This window comes from Canis lupus, chromosome 4 (assembly GCF_011100685.1).
Source record: "Canis lupus familiaris isolate Mischka breed German Shepherd chromosome 4, alternate assembly UU_Cfam_GSD_1.0, whole genome shotgun sequence".
NCBI classification, from domain to species: Eukaryota; Metazoa; Chordata; class Mammalia; order Carnivora; family Canidae; genus Canis; species Canis lupus.
In genome coordinates, this window is record NC_049225.1 from 40,390,207 (window position 1) to 40,411,188 (window position 20,982).

The 20,982-nt window shown below is 48.7% G+C and overlaps 1 protein-coding gene and 1 long non-coding RNA gene across 5 annotated transcripts in view; one reads left to right on the plus strand and one right to left on the minus strand.

The window, feature by feature from the left end:
* Positions 1–20,982, minus strand: part of ERGIC1 (endoplasmic reticulum-golgi intermediate compartment 1) — a 105,435-nt gene that overhangs the window by 69,130 nt on the left and 15,323 nt on the right. The gene's annotated exons all lie outside the window — the stretch shown is intronic.
* On the plus strand, positions 16,557–20,865 carry LOC119871507. The gene is made up of 3 exons (XR_005358171.1): positions 16,557–16,654; positions 19,176–19,356; positions 20,409–20,865. It is a non-coding gene; the product is annotated as an uncharacterized LOC119871507 (long non-coding RNA).

The window sequence follows — 20,982 nt, forward strand, 5'->3', positions numbered from 1 at the left end:
CAGCCACATGGATATCCAGGGAAGAATAATCCAGGCAGAAACAATAGCAAGTGCAAAGGCCCTGAGGCAGGAAGCATATTTGGCAGATTTCTGCAAGAGTAAGGCGGCTGATACAGTTGGAGTGGAAGAAGAGGTTAGAGGACTCAGTAATTCTTTAAAATTGAATTACTTACACATCTGAGCTGAGAATCCATCTCTAATTAGCCCCAGGCTGGCTGAGGCACCACCTTCTGGGTTGCCCACAGCCCCTGAGATTCACTCTGTCATTATATGGCACATGGTATGTTATTACTAAACATGTGTGGACCATAATCGTGAATGAACAGCACAACTCACTCTGTCTCATTAATACCACTTGTGTTTTCCTCTAGAAATTGTGAACTCCCACAGGGCAGGAACTGGCCTTACACATCTTGGGCTCCCTAGTCCCCAGAACTGCAATGTTAGGTAGGGAGGATACATCATCTTTAAGTAATAAGAGGCCCATCTCCTGGGCCACAGAAGACTAGGTCTTTTGCAGGCAAAGAGCTCACCTGAGATGTCCCCTTAGAAAGTCATTGGCTTCCTAACCACCCGCCAGCAATGACACTTCATGGAGGAGGCCTATGGGAGGCAGGGAGTGAGTGAGAGAGGGAGCGAGGGAAGGAGACCTTCTCCCCACCCCACGTGGTCAACATCTGCCTCACCCCTGCTTTCCTCAACAGTCCACAGCTTATCTAGTAAGCCTTTGCTTTAAGGAAAGCCCACATGGGAACATAAAAATATAAAACCAGTAGGGAGAGACTATTCATAGATAGAAAATAACTTTTCCCTCTATGAAAAAGATTCCAGGAAACATCAGGTTTCCCAAATGACTTAGTGGGCCCAGGCACTGATCACCTACATACAGCTCACATCACCAAACGAGAGACAACCAACATTATGCGTCTCTGATGGAAGTACACTCCCAAGTAGAAAAATGCCCACTCAGACTAGGTAGGTACTAAAAATGAGACAAGTGGGCTGGCTGGGGCCTGCGGCACATCAACGGGTCCACAGACCCGCTAAAGGGAGCAGACACCTGAAACTAATATTACACTGTAGGTTAAGTAAACACTGTAGGTTAAGGAACTTAAATAAAAACTTGGAACTAAAATAAGTAAGTAAGTAAGTAAGTAAATAAATAAATAAATAAATAAATAAATAAATAAATAAATGCAGCAGAAAGCCCCCAACTTGGCTCTTAGCTGGAACAAGGAGTCCTAGGGTGGCCAAAAATCAGGAAAAAAACAGAAATCTTGGGTCCTTTGTGAAATCATCAATTTAAAAATGATGGCAACGAGCTTTCTGGTTGGTTTGTTTTGTTTTTTAAAGTAAAACAATATGCGGGATCCCTGGATGGCTCAGTGGTTTAGTGCCTGCCTTCGGCCCCGGGTGTGGTCCTGGAGTCTCAGGATTGAGTTCCACATCAGGCTCCCTGCATGGAGCCTGCTTCTCTCTCTGCCTATGTCTCTGCCTCTCTATCTCTCTCTGTGTCTCTCATGAATAAATAATTAAAATCTTAAAAAAAAAAAAAGTAAAACAATATGCAAATCAAAGGAAATACTTCTGTGGCTCAGATCTGGCCTGGGGACTATCAAATTTGTAAGCATGGCCTTAAATTTTGAGTTTTTGTATAAAAAGAGGCAGTACAACTATAAAGACAGGAGAGGGCAAAGAGATCTAAACGTTCTAGAGCTAGAAGGCAATTCTAAGATCATAGAGTGGCCATGTGGCCAAGAAGCTTTGTCTCTGGGATCAATTCCAGGCTGCCCAGCTGTGAAGGCAGGGATGGATTAGCAATGTCTGCAGGCAATGGGGACGCTAGTGACATGCTTCCTGGGTATCTGGCAGGGCTAAATTAGTCCAGATCCATTTTAAAGGCAGGAAAACTGATGTCCAGGAAGCTACAATGAGTTGCTTAATGTCACATGTGGGAACATCTATGAATCCCAGCAGAGATCTTTCTCAAAAAACACCCAGATGCCCCCAGATCTTTAGGCTTTTGGAACTGTTACCTACCAAAGACTCATCACAGAGAGAAATCATCTTTAACCAGACAACGCAAGTTAATCAGAAAATTAGATTTTCATAGTGATTCATTTTACCCATGGTTTCTTAGGGACAGAACCTTTTCTTTTTTTTTTTCTTTTCTTTTTTTTTTTTTTTTTTATTCATTTATGATAGTCACACACAGAGAGAGAGAGAGGCAGAGACATAGGCAGAGGGAGAAGCAGGCTCCATGCACTGGGAGCCTGATGTGGGATTCGATCCCGGGTCTCCAGGATCGTGCCCTGGGCCAAAGGCAGGCACCAAACCGCTGCGCCACCCAGGGATCCCCAGAACCTTTTCTAAACTACCAAGGGGGTCTGAGCCCTGACAAAGCCATTTGGGGAGATGCTGCCCAGGGCACACACACTGTGCTGGTCTAGGGCTTCGAGATGGCTGAGGGGCCTGGCACCCACTAGAGGGCTACAGCCTGCCTTCAGCTCTCCTCCCTCCCACTCGGTGTGAGTCAGGGCTCTCGACCTCAGTGTGCTGGCGGCACAGTCTTCAGTTTTATTTGGCTCCTGAGCAAAATGTACTTTTCCAAAGGCCATTGATTCAACGAAGCCTGAATTTTGCAATGCCCTGGCAGCAGCAGGCCAGCCTCCTCTGAGCACATGCTGTCCCAGGGAACGGGACCAAAGAATGTGGTTATCACCTCCCCTTACCTTCTCCTTCCTTCTCCCCAAATGGGAGCATCAGTCCATCCACTAGCAGAGACCACTGGCATGCCTGACATCCCTCTGGCCTCCCCTGGTCACCAACCACACAGTGCTCCCCATGCAGCACATTCTCCTGGATCAGATGTCAAACTGCGCCTGACAGCAGGAACAGCTGGAAAAGACTAGCCCACAGATAATCCAGCCAGGGAAGCCCCCACATCCTGCAGAGCCATACGCCTCCCCACTTTATATCATTGCTGGGGGATGTGGGAAGAACACAGGTCAGAGGGGCAGACAGGCTGGTGGCAGCCCAAGCAGTAACGAGTGCCTTGTGTATCTGTCTGCTTTTTAAAAATAGACTGTTATTTAGAGCAGCTTTAGATTTCACAGCAAAACTGAGCAGAAGGTAGAGATTTCCCATACAACCCCTGCTCCCCACACATGCAGGCTCCCCCTTTACCTGCATCCCCCACCAGAGCGGGACATTTGTTACGCTGGATGAACCTGCACTGACACATCGTTACTGTCCAGAGTCCACAGTCTACATCTGGAGTCATTCCCGGTGTCGCTCATGTCATGGATTTGGTCAAATGTATAATGACATTTTTATAGTTTCATACAGAGTGATTTCACTGCCCTGAAAATCTTGTTTTCTACCCCTCTCCTTGACAATGATCTTTTTACTCTCTCCTGAATATTTTTACCTTTTCCAGAATGTTATAGAGTTTGAATTAGACAGTATGTAGCCTTTTCAGATTGGCTTCTTTCACTTAATAATATGCATTTAAGGTTCCTCTGTACCTTTTCATGGTTTGGTAGCTCATCTCTTTCCAGCACTGAGTAATCTCTGTGTCTGGATGTCACGGTGTCCCTAGTTTTCCAATCCTCAAGGTGTGGATCAGCAGAGGCAGGCGTACTACTGTCTCATGTATTAGCTGAATGCCTTTGGACAAACTCTTCTCTGAACTTCCAGTGTTTGTCATTTGTTAAGTGGGGTTAAAAATACTAACTACCTCATGAGAGTGAGGATTGCATGTGGAAGCACATACAGGCCATTGATTACAGTTCGCAGCACAGAGAAAGCATGTGACAGATGTTAGCTGCAACTGTCATCATCACTGGCACCATGGCTGTCACTAGCATTCATGGGCTTACTCCTGCCTTCTCTGCAGAGTAGCATGAAAGGAAGTAGACACAACCCAGGCTTTGGACTCGCATAGGTCGGGGTTCAAATCCTAACTGTGCTTAGGCAACTAGCTAGACTTCTCTGAGCCTCAGTTTACTCATCTGTAAAGTGGGCGTGGGGTCGGGATTACACCCCACCCCACCCCCAATGCTAAGAGATCAATAAGTGGAATGCAGAAAGAGCCTTTGGCACCACAGAGGCACCCACAAAAGGGTAGTTCCTAGCTGTGATGGAGAGGTTCTCAGCATTTCCTTCGAACAGCCAAGCTGAGTGTACAATGCAAGGAAGGTAAACAGTGGGTGTATCTGAGGATGGGGATAAAGACCTGCTGGTTAGTAGCAGGGCCAGAAAAGGTGTTTACAAAGCCTAGTGAGGGACGCCTGGGTGGCTCAGTGTTTGAGAGTCTGCCTTCGGCTCAGGGCATGATCTCGGGATCCAGGATCAAGTCCCACACCAGGCTCCTTACATGGAGCTTGCTTCTCCCTCTGCCTGACTCTGTGTGTCTGCCAATCTCCCCCACCCCCCGGTGTGTGTGTGTGTGTGTGTGTGTGTGTGTGTGTGTGTGTGTATCTCATGAATAAATACATTAAAAAAAAAAAAAAAAAGCAGAGTGAGTGTGAGGAAAAATGAGCGCTATCTTGCCCCGCCAGAACCCAGGGGATGTCAGCCAGGAACGGGGCAGTAACACCTCTGCAGCTGGCCAGTCCTGAGAGTCAGAGGACAGCAGAGGGCTGAAACACAGAGAAGAAGCTGAGGTCAGTTGGCAGTGTTCCTGTGGCCTCTAAGGGGTGGAACCAGGGACACAGAGAAAAGTGATGGGACAGCACCAAGCAAACAGCTCAAATGTGCCCACCAGCAAGTTCCACAGAATGGCTGGACCTAAACAAGAACTCTGGCATTCTCCCACGAAACCATCTGGGCCTTTCGCCCAAACAGGACCTGCCCACCTGGGGGCCCCCCTGCCCCACTTGTACCCAGAATGCATGGTGATGTGTCACAATCTGCCATGCGGTGCCAGTGACCCCAGGAGGGAAGGACGGTCAGGATCCCCACTTTCAGATGGGGAAGGTTAAGGCCGCCTAAGGTGGCACTTCTAGGGAACCTGGGAGCTGGGACTCAAACCTCTGACTTTCCAAGGCTGGGCGCTAAGCCTGGAGTTGACAGAGACTCCACTCAAAGGCCTCCCTATAGATGGTTTTCCATCACTCTGCATATGCCTTGTTGCCCACTCATTCATTCAGCATCTATTCCACCGGTGTCACTAACATCAATTCTGTTCTAGATGCTAGGCTAGGTCCCTACGATACAAAGTGACCTAAACAAAGGCAGTCCCTGCCTGCCTGGACCTAAAAATCAAGAAAACAAGTCCCTCTGAAACTGCCTTGGCAGGGGTGGCACCAGTAGGCCCAGAAAACCAGGTCAGAAACAGGGGCACGCGAACCTCTCATAGGTCCAAGATGAGACAGACATGGGTGCCTCAGGGACCTCCGGGTGACAGCTGCTTCATACAGGTGGGAGTGTCTTCCCTGCACATCCACCTCCCACTCCCCAGACCTCTCACGCCTCTGCTTTCTTCCTGCTTCTCCCCAGCTGGCCTTCCCTTCTGGACTCTGCTCCAACTTTCTGCACCTCAGTAGCACAGAGCTGAGATTTTCAGTTCCAAAAAGACTAGGAATGTTAAAAAAAATTTAGTTTGGGATCAGTATATGTAAAAAAAAAGCACACACACACAAACACACATACACACAAATGAGGGATCCATTAAGAATTTATCACACAGGCCATAAATATCTCCTGACATACTCGGGAAGGATCAATAGCACACTCAGGAGAGCATTTATATTGGGGATGCATCAAAGATGGAAATGTGAAAGCAGGAGAAAAGGAATATGGGGCCTAAGTTAGTTTCTTAGAGTGGGTGAAGCAGTGGATTAATCTCTATGCTATTTGTCTAAAGTATTCTACGGAAAAATTTTAACAAAAGTACCAAAAAGTATCAGATACTACAAAACAAAAGAATGAATTGTGGACACATGCAACACAGGTAAGTCCCACAGATGTCACACTGAAAGAAGATTCCCGCACATCACATGTAATTCCATCTACATGCCATGACAGAGAGGCAAAACTAACCAGTGATGAGGGAAGTCAGGAGACAGGCTCCCTCTCGGTGGGGGTACAGGCTGGGAAGGGGCACCAGGCAGCCTTCTGAGGTACTGGGAAGACTCGGTGTCCTGATCTAGGCCTGGCCCTGTGGGTGTATGTATGCAGAGAGCCATCAAGCTGTATGCTTAAGATAAGAGCATTTTACAGTGAGCTATGCTAATACCTCAACTTAAAAATTAATTAAAATTTTAAAAAGAAAAAAAAACCTCTAATCATTGGCCAGGTTTGGACACCCTTTGCACTGGCTCAGGATACTAGTAAAGAGACTGTTTTTGAATGTCTTTCCCTACCAACTTGACATGTGATTCCCTCAATCGTATATCTATTGACATCCCCTCTGGGAACAATCTTGAGCTAGGCATAAGGGCAGATACATAGGAAGTGTTCCATGGTCCTCAGGACGTACACGTATGTCAGGCTGACCAAGGAATCCTGGTTCTGCCCTTACTTGCCGTGTGACCCAGGCTAGGTGATGCCCTCTCTGAGATCTGGGGACCTGATATATAAAATGTGGTCAAGATTAAAGACAAAAGTGTTCACCACTGGCACATATCAGGTGACCCATCAAAAATGGGATGTTAGAATGGTTCACGCTTTAATCCTCTAGAGCAATGTTTTACCAACTGTTATGTTATGACTGATTAGTGGGTTGAAAAATCAATTTAGTGGATTGTAGCCAACATTAAAAAAATTAGATTACAACAGAACAGAAAATACCTGTTTGCACTGCCTATAATAAAAGGAAGCATTGTTCTATGGAGTTTTTACACATTATACGTTGGGTTGCAATACAAAATGTATTTCTTACAGAGGGTAAACATCAAAAGCTTTTAAACTCCCACTGAACCCTACGCAGCCCTGTGACATAGCAGGTACCAGCTCAATGTGGCAAAGCCCAGTTCTTAGGATTGTGCAGGAACAATAGTGCATGATGAGAATAACTCCAATGCCTCCAGGAAGTCACACTTCTTTTTTTAAGGCTCCAAATGCCCGGAAGTTGAGAGATCATGGAGAGCTGCCCAGAGGAAGCAGCTCTAGGGCAGCTTCACGGTGGTCTTGAATCAGACAGTTCTAGGGGGAATCCAGACTGGGCAGCAAACAGCACGAACCCCCTGGCAACAGGGTTCTTCCTCCTGTTCCACTTCTCTTTCAAGACTCTCAGATGAGTTTAGAAGTCTCATTTAGCTAGGTCTTTTAACACCTAATAATCTCACTCTTTAATAAGGAAAAGAGCAGGCCTTGGAACCTTCTACCAGCAATAGCCCTAATGCAGAAACTTTCTTGACACTGCTTTGAATTTTATGGATACCTTGGATGCATGGTGGGTGACACTGGTTTTCCATTTCACAGGGATGAGGTAACACGTTTTTTTTTTTTAAAAAAACTCTCTATTCGAGTTTTTTTTTTTTTTTTTTTTTACAGTGGGTCCATTTAAATATAATATAAAGTTTATAATAGTAAAGGCAAAGGTAGATAAGGCAAGAAGCGTAAAAGTGGCCCAGGGGTGGCTGAAATTTGGCAAACACTGCTAACGACTCCCCGAATCTGAGGCCAGGGAGTCCTTACCTCAGCTCTGCACAGCCTGACATCAATGAGTGTCATAAAAGGACATGCTCCCTGCTAAGAGGGGACAGCACTCAGGAGGGGAGAAATAGACCCATTTTAGGAAGGGCAGAGTCAAGGCCACCAGCCAAGCAGCTGTGGAGAATTCTTCATGGAAACAGGATTTTACAATTGCAGGGTGTCTACTATCTTGATGCTTTCGAACTCCCGTCACCATCGACGAACCTTTCTCCAGATACATACTCCCCTGCGTGGTCTGGATGTCACAGTGAAGCTTCTGCTTACATTTTTCTCTACCATAGTTTTCTACCACAGCTCTACCTTTTTCTCTACCTTCAGCTCATGCCATCCTGCAGGAGTACAGAGTACAGGAAGTGCCTGCCTCCACCCTTCACCCAGCTTCCCCCAATGGTAACACCTCACGGAACCCTAGAAAACCGCAGAAGAATTCTCAGAAGAGGAAATGAACTTTGGAACAATACTATCAAGTAGATCACAAACAATTAGGATTTCATCCATTTTTCTGGTCTTGGATCCAATCCAGGGGCCCCATGCTGCATTTAGCTGCTGGGTCCTCTCTTGCCTCCTACAATCTGTGACAAGTGCAAGTCCTCCCTCATCTGCCACGACTTGGGACACTTCTGAAGAGTGTTTGTCAGTTATTTTGTAGAACGTCTCTCAAACTAGGTCTGTCTGATATTTTCTGGTGCCTCTTAGCCAGACAGTGCATCTCTGGGAAGACTCCTATCGGGATGTGCCCTTGTCAGTGGACATGGGGTCACGTGATGTCCAATGTCTCACTACCAGCGATGTCAGTCTTGAGCACTTGGCTAAGCTGGATCTGCTAGGCTTTGCTGCTGTAAGTAATTACGTTCCCCTTTGTGATTACTAAATAATTGGGGGAGATACTCTGAGCCTATCCAAATATCTTGTTTCTGCTTAAACTTTTACCCACTAATATTAGCACTCAGATTTTAACTGTACCAATTATTACCATGTTGTTCTTTTTTTTTTTTTAAGATTTTATTTTGAGAGAGAAAAAGTATGAGCAGAAGGAGGGGGAGAGGGAAAAAGAGAATCTCAAGCAGACTCTACACTGAATATGGAGCCGGATGTAGAACTCGATCCCACAACTGTGAGATTATGACCTGAGGTGAAATCAAGGGTCGTAACCAACTGAGCCACCCAGGCACCCCATATCACCATGGTGTTCTAATGATGATTTTCAAATTCTGTCATTCTTTCTGCATTCACTAATTCATTAATACCTATGCCTTTTTTTTTAAGATTTTATTTATTCATGAGAGACATAGAGAGAGAAGCAGAGACACAGGCAGAGGGAGACACAGGTTCCCTATGGGGAACCCAATGCAGGACTCGATCCCAGGACCCTGGGATCATGACCTGAGCGGAAGGCAGATGCTCAACCACTGAGCCACCCAGGTGTCCTTTTATTTTTTTTTTGTTGTTGTTGTTTTTTTTTTAAGATTTTTATTTATTTATTCATGAGAGAGACACACACATACAGAGAGAGAGAGAGAGAGAGAGGGAGAAAGGGAAGCAGAGACACAGGCAGAGGGAGAAGCAGGCTCCATGCAGGAAGCCCAATGTGGGACTTGATCCCAGGACTCCAGGATCACGCCCTTGGGTCAAAGGCAGGCACCCAATCACTGAGCCACCTGGGCAGGCCTTTTTTGGTTTTAAAAATAAAAGTCCTCAGTAGAAATTTACAAACTTGCTAGTGGCCAAGCTGGCATTGAGATAAACAATCTCTTCCTACATTTCCTTTAAAAAAAAAAAAAAGATTTTATTTATTTATTCACACAACACACACACAAAGAGAGGCACAGACATAGACTGAGGGAGAAGTAGGCTCCATGCAGGGAGCCCGATGTGGGACTCAATCTCGGCACTCTGGGATCACGCCCTGAGCTGAAGGCAGACGCTCAACTGCTGAGCCACCCAGGCATCCCCTCTTCCTACATTTCTATGGATAAACAGTCCACTGCACCCTAAGACCTTTCCTGTTTCTTTCTCTTTTCTTCTTTCTTCCGTGCCTCCTCCTGCCTTACCCATCATCTTGGTTTTAAGAGTTGGTGAGCACCAGGCTAGCCCAGCAGTGCCCACAGAGCTCTGCAGTGTACACTGAGTTCAAACAAGGCTGGTAATTCATATCTGGGGCTCACACATGCTCTGTTTACCAGCCCTAAGAAAGTACTATGTGGCACTGTAACCTAAATACTTTCTCATCTTTACACTAACTTTAGTATGTCAGCAAGATGCTTCCCATTTAACAGATCAGTAGGCTGAGGCTACTTCATTTAGCCTACAGATATTTAGTGTTTGCAGTGCCAGCCACTACTACTGGTGTTGGGGAAATGAGGGGTGGGTAAACGAGATAGGCAAGACCTGTGAATTAAGGAACTCCCATTCTCATGGAAGGGACAGATAAATGTTTTGATCAGCAAAAAGGAGATGTGATTTTCCTGAAGCATGCCAAGAACAATGAAGAAGTACACGCAATGATCCAACAGAAGGTGACAGGGAACACTTTCAGCTGGGTGTTTAGGGCAGGCCCCTCTGAGCAGAGACCTGAAGGGGAAGGAAGGAGAGGCCATGCTGACAGCCTGCGAAGGGCATTCCAAGCAAAGGCTCTGAGGTGGAAGGTGAAGTCAACCTGGTTAAGGGGCTACCATGGCCACCAGGGCTAAAAGCACAGGGAGGGTAAGGTGGCCTAGGGTGAGGTCAGTGAGGAGGGGGGAGAATGGATCACACAGGGCCCTGCAGCCTGGGGAAAGGACTCTGGACTGTTATCCACGGTGGATCTGAAGCACAGTACTGAGTGCCCAAGAAGGCGGATGAGGTTTCACCCAGAGTGACCCCAGTGGTCAACAACAGAGCCAGGCTCCAGCCAAGGCTGGCCCAGTCTACATCTGCGCCAGCCAGGCCCTTCCTCCTCCACACAGCCCTGGCCCAGGCCCTTGGGCACAGCTCCAAACACCGTGGAACTCAGGGTCTGGCTTTGGAACATGTTTTCATGCTCACAAAGAAACACGGGTGTGGCTAATGCTCTGGACTTCTTCCTTACACGAGATCACTCTGCATCTCCTGCTCCAGAAAGACCCGAGCCTAGGACCCATGCTTGGCACCAGCCCAAGGCCTGCTCCCACTGTGGTGCCCACGGCCTCGATTCTGCGACACACACACCTCATAGCAATCCTTCACGGTACTGAGATCTGCAGGCACTGTTTCCATTTATCTAGCAAGCTCACATTCACAAGGTATGGTGCCCTGGTTAAGGGCACAGACTTGGGAGCCCAGGTGCCTGGGTTCCAATCCTGGCTCTGCCACTAGCCAGGTGACCCTGGGCAAGTTAGCTCCTGATAACCTCACAAGGGTGGTCGTGGAGATGAAATGAGTTCATAGGTATGAGAAGACAGAGTGATGTGGTGCCCTGCGAATGCTACTTCAATGTTACCTATTACCATTATCAAGCTCCCCCATCAAATCCCGCCCTCCTCTGCTCCCCCCATGGGAGGAGCTTTATATACCTGTGAGCTCACAGGCTCATCTGTCCCTCCTCTCCCTGGCATGGGGCCTGGCACTGAATAAATGCTGTTTGATGAAAGAATGAATAAATAATGAACAAACATGTATGAGTATGGGATGGGTAAGTATATGTCAAAGGTAAAATTAAAAACTCATAATTACTCAGGCCAAATATTCTTAACAAAAGTGCCTCTGGTAGAGTTGTGTGATTAAGGCAAGCCCTGAAGGCACAGGAGGAAAAAAAAGCACAGGGGGAGATAAACCAGCCAACATAAAATCAAGAACCCCAAAGAACAGACTTTGGAATCTGGTGGTAGAGAAACCTGGCTTCCAAATCCTGGAGTTACCACCTACTGGCTGTGCTGTGGCCTTGGCAAGGGCACCATGTACAGATGGGCAGGCTGTTCCCTGCACAGGGTCACCTGACCAGGGCAGACAGCAAGAGTGGAAACTAGGACCCACTAGTTCAGCTGAGGGAGGTGTGGGCACTGCATAAGGCTCCAGGAACCCCCCAAAAAGGGAGTTTTGTTTTTAAAGATTTTATTTATTTGAGAGAGACAGCACGAGGAGAGGGGTAGAGGGAGAAGCAGACTCCCTGCTGAGCAGGGAGCCTGATGCAGGACTCGATCCCAGGACCCTGGGATCATGCATGACCTGAGCTGAAGGCAGACACTTGACTGAGTCACCCAGGCACCCGAAGGGAAGTTCTCTGAGGAATTCCCACAGAGGTGGGCCGTAGCTCTGAGCCACCTGTGTCAGCTCTCTGAGGCTTAATTCTAGCCTGCAAAGTGGAGTGAATGACAGCAGTGACACCTCTCTCACCTGGTGAGGGGGTGGTGCTACTACCTCAATGATACTTGGTAACTTCCACCCCTTTCATGCTCAGTGCTTACAGCAATGCCTGTAACACACAGTAGGCGCTCAGTGTATCTGTGGCATGAATTAATGAGCTACCAGCGTTAACAGGCACCACCCATGGCCTTCCCCGACGGCAGCCTGTAAGTCAGGTCCCCACACAGTGGGCTCGGAGGCAGGCGGGACTGTGAACTGTAGTAAACTCTCACACCCTTCGGTCTAGGAGAAAACAGTAAACAGAAAGGGCATGGGGTGGGGGTGGTAATTTGGGGCCAGAAGGCAGCCTTTTGCAGTCAGCTGGAAAAAGTGATAAGGAGGTGGCCGTGGGAACCATGGGAATTGGGGGGTGGGGGACGAACAGGCCCCATTCACACAGAGCACTGGGCCATGGCCCCTGCGGAATGCGGCCTGGGTGTGGGGCTGGGCCTGGGAGCAAAGTTCCTGAATGACCGGCTGGCCGGGCAGGGGCCTTGGTCCCCTCTTGGGAACCTGAACAGCCAAGAGCAGTGTTTCATCAAAACAGGAAAAATCATAGAGGAAAAATGCACATGTAAGGGGACTGGTATTTACAGGGAACGGCCTTGCCTCCTCCACCCAAGGTCTGAAAGGATGGACTGGGGGAGGGGACACAGGGGACATGCAGCAGAGTAGAGCCCTCCCCGAGGAAGGCTACCCACTGTGCACCCAGGCCTGGGGGAATCCTGGTAATCTGAAGGTAAGGCTGGACCAGGTGGTGTATGAAGGCAACAGGAACCTCAGAAGTCATGCCCTCAGAACTTCCTACTGGGCGTCACCCATCCAAAGTGTTTCAGGATCACAGGCGTGCTCTCCCTGCTGTTACCTCCAGGGCAGGGGAGCTTGGACTTTGGCTCAAAACACCTGGCAGGTAGGAGCCTCAGGATGTGGGGCAAGTCCCTCACAGTTGCCTAATCCTGTTTTCTTTCTTTGGACAACAGGGCGCTCCCATCCCCATCCATGTGCTATGAAGGTGAGTTGAGATTATGAACTTGGATCTGCTGACCACCCAGTAGGCTCTAAATAAATAGCCTTTTCCTGGGCTCATTGGGAGCGGCCTATGTTACGATCCTCATGGACATGTGGTAGCCAGCCGATTTATCAAAGGCTCCTCCAGGGGATCCCTGGGTGGCGCAGCGGTTTGGCGCCTGCCTTTGGCTCAGGACGCGATCCTGGAGACCCGGGATCGAATCCCACGTCGGGCTCCTGGTGCATGGAGCCTGCTTCTCCCTCTGCCTGTGTCTCTGCCTCTCTCTCTCTGTGACGATCATAAATAAATAAATAAAATCTTTAAAAAAAAAAAAAAAAAGGCTCCTCCATCCTACCCCAGGCTTCTGGAACACACAACCCTAGTGTCTGTGACTTTCCTGTGTATCAACACAAGGATTCTGGCCTTGAGGCCACCAGCTGAGTTGCTCCTCTAGTGTGTGATATAAGAAAGACCTGGGGTGTGTGACAGTACACACCACCACCACTCTCACCTGAACCTTGCAGAAGGACCTTAACTGTTCTGCTCCTCCCCTTTGGTCCAGGGTGAGCTTTTTGCAAGATCTTACGATCCTTCACAGGCTGGAGGCTTCTTAGGATAAAGGACACATTCCTAAACATGTCCTATGAGGCCTGCATGGCCTGGCTCAGGGGACACCTGGAGCCCAGCACTCCTCTGCCCTACTGTTCTACAGCTACTTCCATCTGCCGCAGTGTCCTCCCCACCCACAGCCTGTGTCCATGCTGTTCCCTTCACCTGGGCCTCCCATCCATCCAACCCTAAGCACCTTTCAGAGAACCAACCACTCAGCCCCTGCAGTGAGGTTTCCTTGATCCCCAGAAGACTAGGGTCCTAGAGCCCTCTGTGTTTCCCTATGCATCACTCCTATCAACTGAGAACTACAAATTTAATTGGGTGTTTAATTGTTGAAACCAAAAACTCCATGGTGGCAGGGGCTATATCCCTCTTGTTCACCACTGGACCCCTAGGGCCTCATGCAATGACCAGCATGAACATTTGCAAATAAATGAGTGAATGAGTGAATAAATGAATGGTCAAACAAACAGCCTTGGGGGATGAAAACTGAATAGGGAAGTAAAGCTGGAAACAGATGGGAACACCTAGATTTGATTATTTCTACTCCCGGAATTCTAATGGAAGGTGGGAGACAAGAACATGGAGAGGAAGCTGAGTCATATATAAGAGAGCTGGGTTGCCTTGGGTTCTGGGAGTACACAGGACCCCAGGAGGGGGTCAGTGACCCGTGACCATGGAGGAACATTTGCTGACAATTCATGTACATGATCTCGTTCTGTCTCACACAATGCTGGCCTGAGGCACTATTGTTAGCCCATTATTACAGATGAGGAAACTGAGTCCTGGGAGGATGAAGGACCTGCCTGAAGCTCCCACAGCTGTGTGGGGGTAGGGTCAGGGAAGTGACTGTTCACACAAGGCCACGAGTTCTTGTTAAGGGGGAAGAGAGTTAAGGGGGAAGTCTCTTAGGCAGGGCATCCCTGCAACAAAGTCAAACAAATTTATTAGCATCTCCCTGAAACTTCTGGAACAGAAATGCTTACAATGTAGCAAGTCAGCATGGTAAGTAAGAATGAATTGCATTGTTCCAGGCATATCAACGGAAAACCTACTCTAGCCAAGTCCAATGCCAAGCATCTCACCTGCATCAGCTCATGTGATCCTCAGAATGGCCCCATGAAGCTGGCACTATCATTGGGCCCATTTTGCAGATGAGGGTGAAAGAAGTTCCTGTTACTCCTAGTTTAAAATGCCTAAGAGTATTCTCTTTCCTGTATTGTGTTAATGAATCTCAAATACATCAACATGTTCCTAATCTACTAGTGGCTTTGGGGTCCCAATACTATTTTCCAAAATGCTTTTCAGTTCCCCAACTGTGAATTTCCTGTGGTGGGGTTTTCAAGGGTTCCAATCCTTGGCCACAATTCCAATGCTGCCCAAATGTCTGCAGTGGGCTTGTAGGCGTTTCATATGCGTGAATTCAGTCCCAGGTTGGCCTCTATGAGAGGTGTGAATAACAAGCAGTTATCCCATCAGGGAGAACACTCACTCGACGTCCCGGGGAAACATATTAACCCAGGCCAACAGGCTTTCAGTTCCCCTTTATCCATGCCCTAGAGAGTTTTTATATTCACTTGATCCCTTTCTTTTTCCTAAGCACTGACTTTGCTCAAGAACCTGCTATGACTCCCCACTGCCTGACATGACATAAAAATGTGCAGACTCCAAGCCAGGCTCACAAACTCGGCCCACCTCACTTGCCTGCTGTTATTACCCACCCTCTTTACTGACACCACTATCCCTGCCTCCCAATCTGTCATCAGGCTGCAGAGCCCCTCAGCTACAATGCCATCTCTTCCCCTCCACTGATCAACCCTGGCTCATCTCCCAAGTAAGTGTCCCTCCTCCAGAAAGTCCCCTAATTCACTCCCCACTTGTGCATGTGTGACCATCTCCTTCCTCTCTGATCAAGCAGTATCACCAACGTGGCCTCCACTCCTCTCCCACCTGTGTGAACAGATCCCACCTTCCCAACAAGACTCTGCTTCTTGTGAGCAGGGCTCAATTCCACCCGCCTGGGCTGGCACTCCAGTCTTGTCTGAGCTTCTCTAGCCTGGCTGCTAACCCAGCCTCACTGTCAGTCTGGCCACCCTTTCATAGAAACGGCTCACTGCTCACCCCCAGGGACATGATAAGGCACCTGTCTTTTCTCTGGTCTCAAGTGCCATCAAGTTGCCTCCTGCCAACAGGCCACGAACTAAGTCACGGATCCATTGTCCCCTTCTTAATTGAATAGGATGTGACTTACAATTTAAAAAGTGACATTTGATTAGCTGAAGGTCAACATTTTCCAAACACCAAGTCCGAGTGGAAAATATGAATCAAAGAAGCCTCTTGGCAGAGAGACTAAACACAAGAGCCAGCAGCTGCTCGCCTGCCCCCTGCCGGGCTGCACCCTGGCCCACCTCTACAGCCCAGCCTTGCAGGCAGCCACACCACAAATCGAACTTGGCTCCTCACCTCAAACCCATCCTTGCCGTGCTGAGGGGTCAAGGGCATGCTCTCATCATGCCCCAGATGCATTCTCCAGTTCACTGTGTGCTGACACATCACTCCTGCCCCTGCCTCTGGGCAGGACTGGCCCCCTTGACCTGGGATCCACCCAGCTCTGCTCATCACTAAGCTCTCGAGGGTGACACGGTGGGGAGGCCCTCCTCCAGCCCTGTGAAAAGTTTGATCAGAATCCCCAGAGTTCCCTGGATGTTCTTACTCAAAAAACTCTTGCTCATTTAATTGTCCATCTTCCCTGTTAGAATAGAAGCTCCATGACAGCACGTACCACAGTCTGTGGGGTTTAGCTTGATTCCCCAGCTCCAGCACAGTGTGTGGCACACAGCAGGTGCTCACAGATAACAGTTCATGAATGACTGAATAAAGGAGCAAACAAGGTGTGAGCAGGGATGGAGACCATCTCAGCAGAAGTGCTGGGGGGATCTTTTGACCCAGCTGAGCTGCCAGCAGAGAAGTGTGGGGGCATGCCAAAGGACATGTTCCCTGGATACAGACCAGGTATGGAGGCAGGTGACTGTGCTCCCTCTCCTGTCCCCACTGCCCTCCTGGAAACCAGCATCCCCATCCCTGCCCAGCAGTGTTTCCGGGTGTTCTGAGAAATACCACTCGGGGAGGGGGTGAGGGAAGAGGGTGACCTATAACTTTCCAGGTATTATACACACAGACAACATTTTTCTTTTTTTTTTTTTAAAGATTCATTTATTTATTTTAGAGAAAGAGAGAATATTCAAGCAGACTCCTGCTGAGCGTGGAGTTGGACATGGGGCCTCATGACCCCGTGAGATCAGGACCTGAGCAGAAACCAAAAGTCATTTAAGTGACTGAGCCACCCAGGCACCCTTTTGTTTCTTAAATTGCTTTTGTAACAAATCACATATGGAATAACAACCACAAATGTGTATTCACTGGACTCTCTGAAGGGCTACATGACTGCTTCTAGAACTTTCACATTACTAGAAGTTCTCCAGTGCTCTCCCCACCTCACAACTGAGGAAACTGAATCAATCCCAGAAAGGTGCCGTGATTGGCTGTACTAAGCAGGGCCAGGGCACAAACCTGGACGTAGTGCTTGGGGTTCCACTCTTCTGACCACTCCAATGCCCCAGAGAGGGTGCATAAAATACAGAGTCCAGGGCCCTAATGCCTCATATCACAAAGTCCAGGTGGGGCCATGGAAATCTGCATTCGAACAGTAAACTGCCCTTAGCCAGCTGGGTAGACTGTGACCCCCTGGGCCTCAATTTTCCCATCCGTGAAATAGGCAACTCCTTCCCCCACAGGGCTGCTATAAGGGACCAAGTGAGGGAAATGCTTGGAATGTGTTCAAAAGACAGCACAGAGTTACCTGGCAGGAAGTTCCACTGAGGAAGCAGCAGACCCAGGAGCCACTCACAAGTCACTGACCTTGCTGGGTCCGGCTCACTCACTGGACATTCCTACATATCACAGCTTCTGTGCAATATCTTTCCAGGCAACAAGTGCACATGGCAGACCAATTAAGCCCAGTGAGAGGGTAGATGCCAAGTCCATGTCCCCACACTTGGGAGCCCCAGACTGTGAGACCAGCTGGGACACTGATGGCCATCCCATAGGCCCGCAGCAAAGACATAAGCACATTTTCACACACACATGCTACACTTGCATACACACAGGCACTTCTCTGACCAACAGGGGTGGCCCTCCCCAGAGCTCCTCTCCCTTGGCCAAATCCACATACTCTCTCTTCTCCGGGCTGTTACTGCCAAGATGCTCTAGATTCCAAGGTTGCAGTTGTAACGTTGCCACCCACAGGGCCACAGATGGATGTGGTAGCCTGTACCAATGTTCAAATACCTATGCAAACTAAAAAATAATCCCAGCCACATGTACTGGGCACTTCCAATGGCAGGGTGTCATGGTGGGCAACCTACCATAATTATGTCATTGAAGTGTTCCTGTCCCCCAGGAAGAAGGTACTGCCACTATCTCCCTTGATGATGTGGGTAAGGTGCTAGGAAATCAGAGAGCCTGCAAGTAGCAGAGCTGTCATTCAAATGCAGCTGGGATTCAAACTCTGATCATTTATTATTCGACATATTTTTTTAGTGTGTGTGCCCAGTACTGTCCTAGGCCTGGGGGACCCAGCAGTTACCAAGGCAGAACAAGGCACTGGCAATCTGGTGGGAGACTCAGAGCCAAGTCTCCTTGGCTCCTTCCAAGGGAGAGCTCCCTGCCTGAATCTGTGGTGTCCACGGATGGCATGCAGCCCACAGGAAGACCCTGTGAGGTGGTAGGATGACTTTGGCCAGCAGAAACCAGGTCCTGCAAGCTAATCTGCCGACACAGGGTACCTGGGCAGGATGCACCAGCGTTTTGAAACATTAAAAGCTACCTCTGGGCCTCGCTCTCTTCCTCTCTACTCCTTTCCCATGGAGTGTTCTTAATGGGAACTTTCAGCATTGAGCTCAAAGTGGAGGCAGGAGAAATGCAAAACTGGCCCCCTCCAGCAAAGAGGACAATGCACCTGATTCTTTGGCAATTTTCTTTTAGCAGGAATAGACTCAATTATAATAGTCTCTCCTTGGGATTTCCAGACACAGGTGGATCTCTCTAAGAACCTTTCCAGACCATCTCTTAAAGAAGATCTTAGACAAATCTCCTATTTAGGGATGGGATCATTAGCCACTGACATGTAGAATGCTTAGCATGTTTCAGGGCACACATATGAACAACCTATTATTCTCATTTTGCAAATGAGGAAAGGGGGAAACAGAGAGGTTTGGGAACTTGCCCAAAGTCACAGTGGAACATTTGAGCCCGGGTGGTCCTTCTCAGGAACCTGGACTCCTAACCTCTGTTAGGTCAAATCAATTTGGCTTCTTTGCAAGAGTGTCCTCCCATTTCAGAGAGGTTGGCAGGATGCCTGAAGCCCCTTATCTGACTCACCTCCCTGCCCAGGCTCTGGGCTCTGACCCCAGCCCGTGTACCTCCCCACGCATTTATGTCCCAGGGCCCTGCCCAATCCAGCTTCTGCTTGCAGTCTGTTTCCTTAGATTGCCCTGCACCCAGAAGCTGGCCTATTAAGAACTAGGATGCAGGACTCATCAATGAAGGGGAGGCAGCTGGGGACCAGGCAACAGGACGTGGAGAGCATGTGGCCACTCCTTAGTGATAGCTACGTCTGCCACCTGGCCAGGGAGTCCATTTTTCTAGAGGCAATGGTAAGTGATTTTCATGTGAAATCTCCTAACTTGAAAGTGCTGGCATTTAACTCAATTTAAAAGAATGTGAGGATGAAATAATATCTGTGATGGGACAGGATTCAACCCCCCCGTGCTGCCAGATAAGCCTGTCAGGAAGTTTCATAAATAAGGGAAGGAAAGTACAAGGGGCCATGATGCTGAAAGGGGACCTATGCACCAGGAGCTGTGGGAGGTTTCCTCCTTGACTTTACCCAGCAGCCCTGGGGATGGGGTGGGGGGATGGTCAGGATTCATGTCCCCATCTGTAGACCAGAAAGCAGACTCAGAGAGATGAAGTAAGCTGCCCAAGGACACACTCAGTGCAGGTGCATGCACCAGGATCAAAAGCCCAGAAGTCCCAGGTGCAGCATGCAACAGCAGCTCTAGAACAGGCTGCATCCTGGGTGGCTGGCTCGTCGTGCTTCAGTGAGTGCGGGGCAGGTGGCGGTCCAAGTGGGGTGACGTGCCTGTGTGGCCCCACTGCAAGAGCCCTGACCCAGGGCGGGGCGGAGGTGGGTGGGAGAACCTTCTCAAAGCTCCTTTGACTCAGGCTTAACTCAGCTCTGATGAACCACCTGGCTTTGAGTGTGACCCAGTTTTACAACTTGGGCAACCAGAGCTGAGTTGGGGAAAGTCAGGCAGGTCTGAGAGCGAAACCAGCCCCCTGTCACCCGGCTTGCGGGGTGAACTTGGACGGAGCCCCTCAGATTTCAGAACCTCAGGTGCCCCCAACTCCAAAAACGGGGGCTGGCTCCATCCTCTTGAGGCATATTGGTTTTTAATCAGCCCAGAACCTTAACACACACCAATATTGGGGCAAATCACTTCCCTTCAGTTGCCTCCACCTGCAAAATGGGGAAGTAAAAGCCCCCCACTGCATGGGTCTATTGTGAGAAATGAATAGGATGACTTATTTACAGTGTGTAGCACTGGGCCCAATGCCCAGGAGACACTCAGGACACATTTACTTCTATAATCACCCCCACCCCCAACTGTCTAACATCTGAAACATCTCACTTCCCTCCTTCCAGAAATATCTGACTGCAGAGAACAAGTCAGGTCTAGTTCTCTGTACCAGGGACACAGAGGGGTTGAAACCCCCAGCTGCACCGTTGGTAAGGATCTGAGTACCTAACTAGCACTCACCAAGATGCAAACGCCTCCCCCAGCAAACTAGACGGGGATGGGAGTCAAGTCCAGGAAAGCTGTGCTCCAAGTCCCTTTCCAACTGTGTGAATCCTCTGAACCTCAGCGTCCTCATCTACAGAGAAAACAATCATCTCCAGATCACACTTCATCTCCTAAGGGCTTTCTAAACTCTTGAATCCCTCAGGACACTCCTGATCATGGACTATTAAGTTATTTCAGATGTGTGATGCTCAACTTCAGGATTACATTTGAATTACAACCGTGAAGCCTTCCTCAGGGCTTTTCCCAGCCTACCTAATCCTAAGAATCACTGAGGGAAAAAAAAAAAAAAAAAAAAAAGAATCACTGAGGATACTCTGAAAATGTAGAATCTGGGACCTGACAAGGCCTTGGGGCTGTGGAGTGGGGGGTGGTATGCAGGGCCCTGGTGATTAGGGAAACCCACCCATTCTAGAT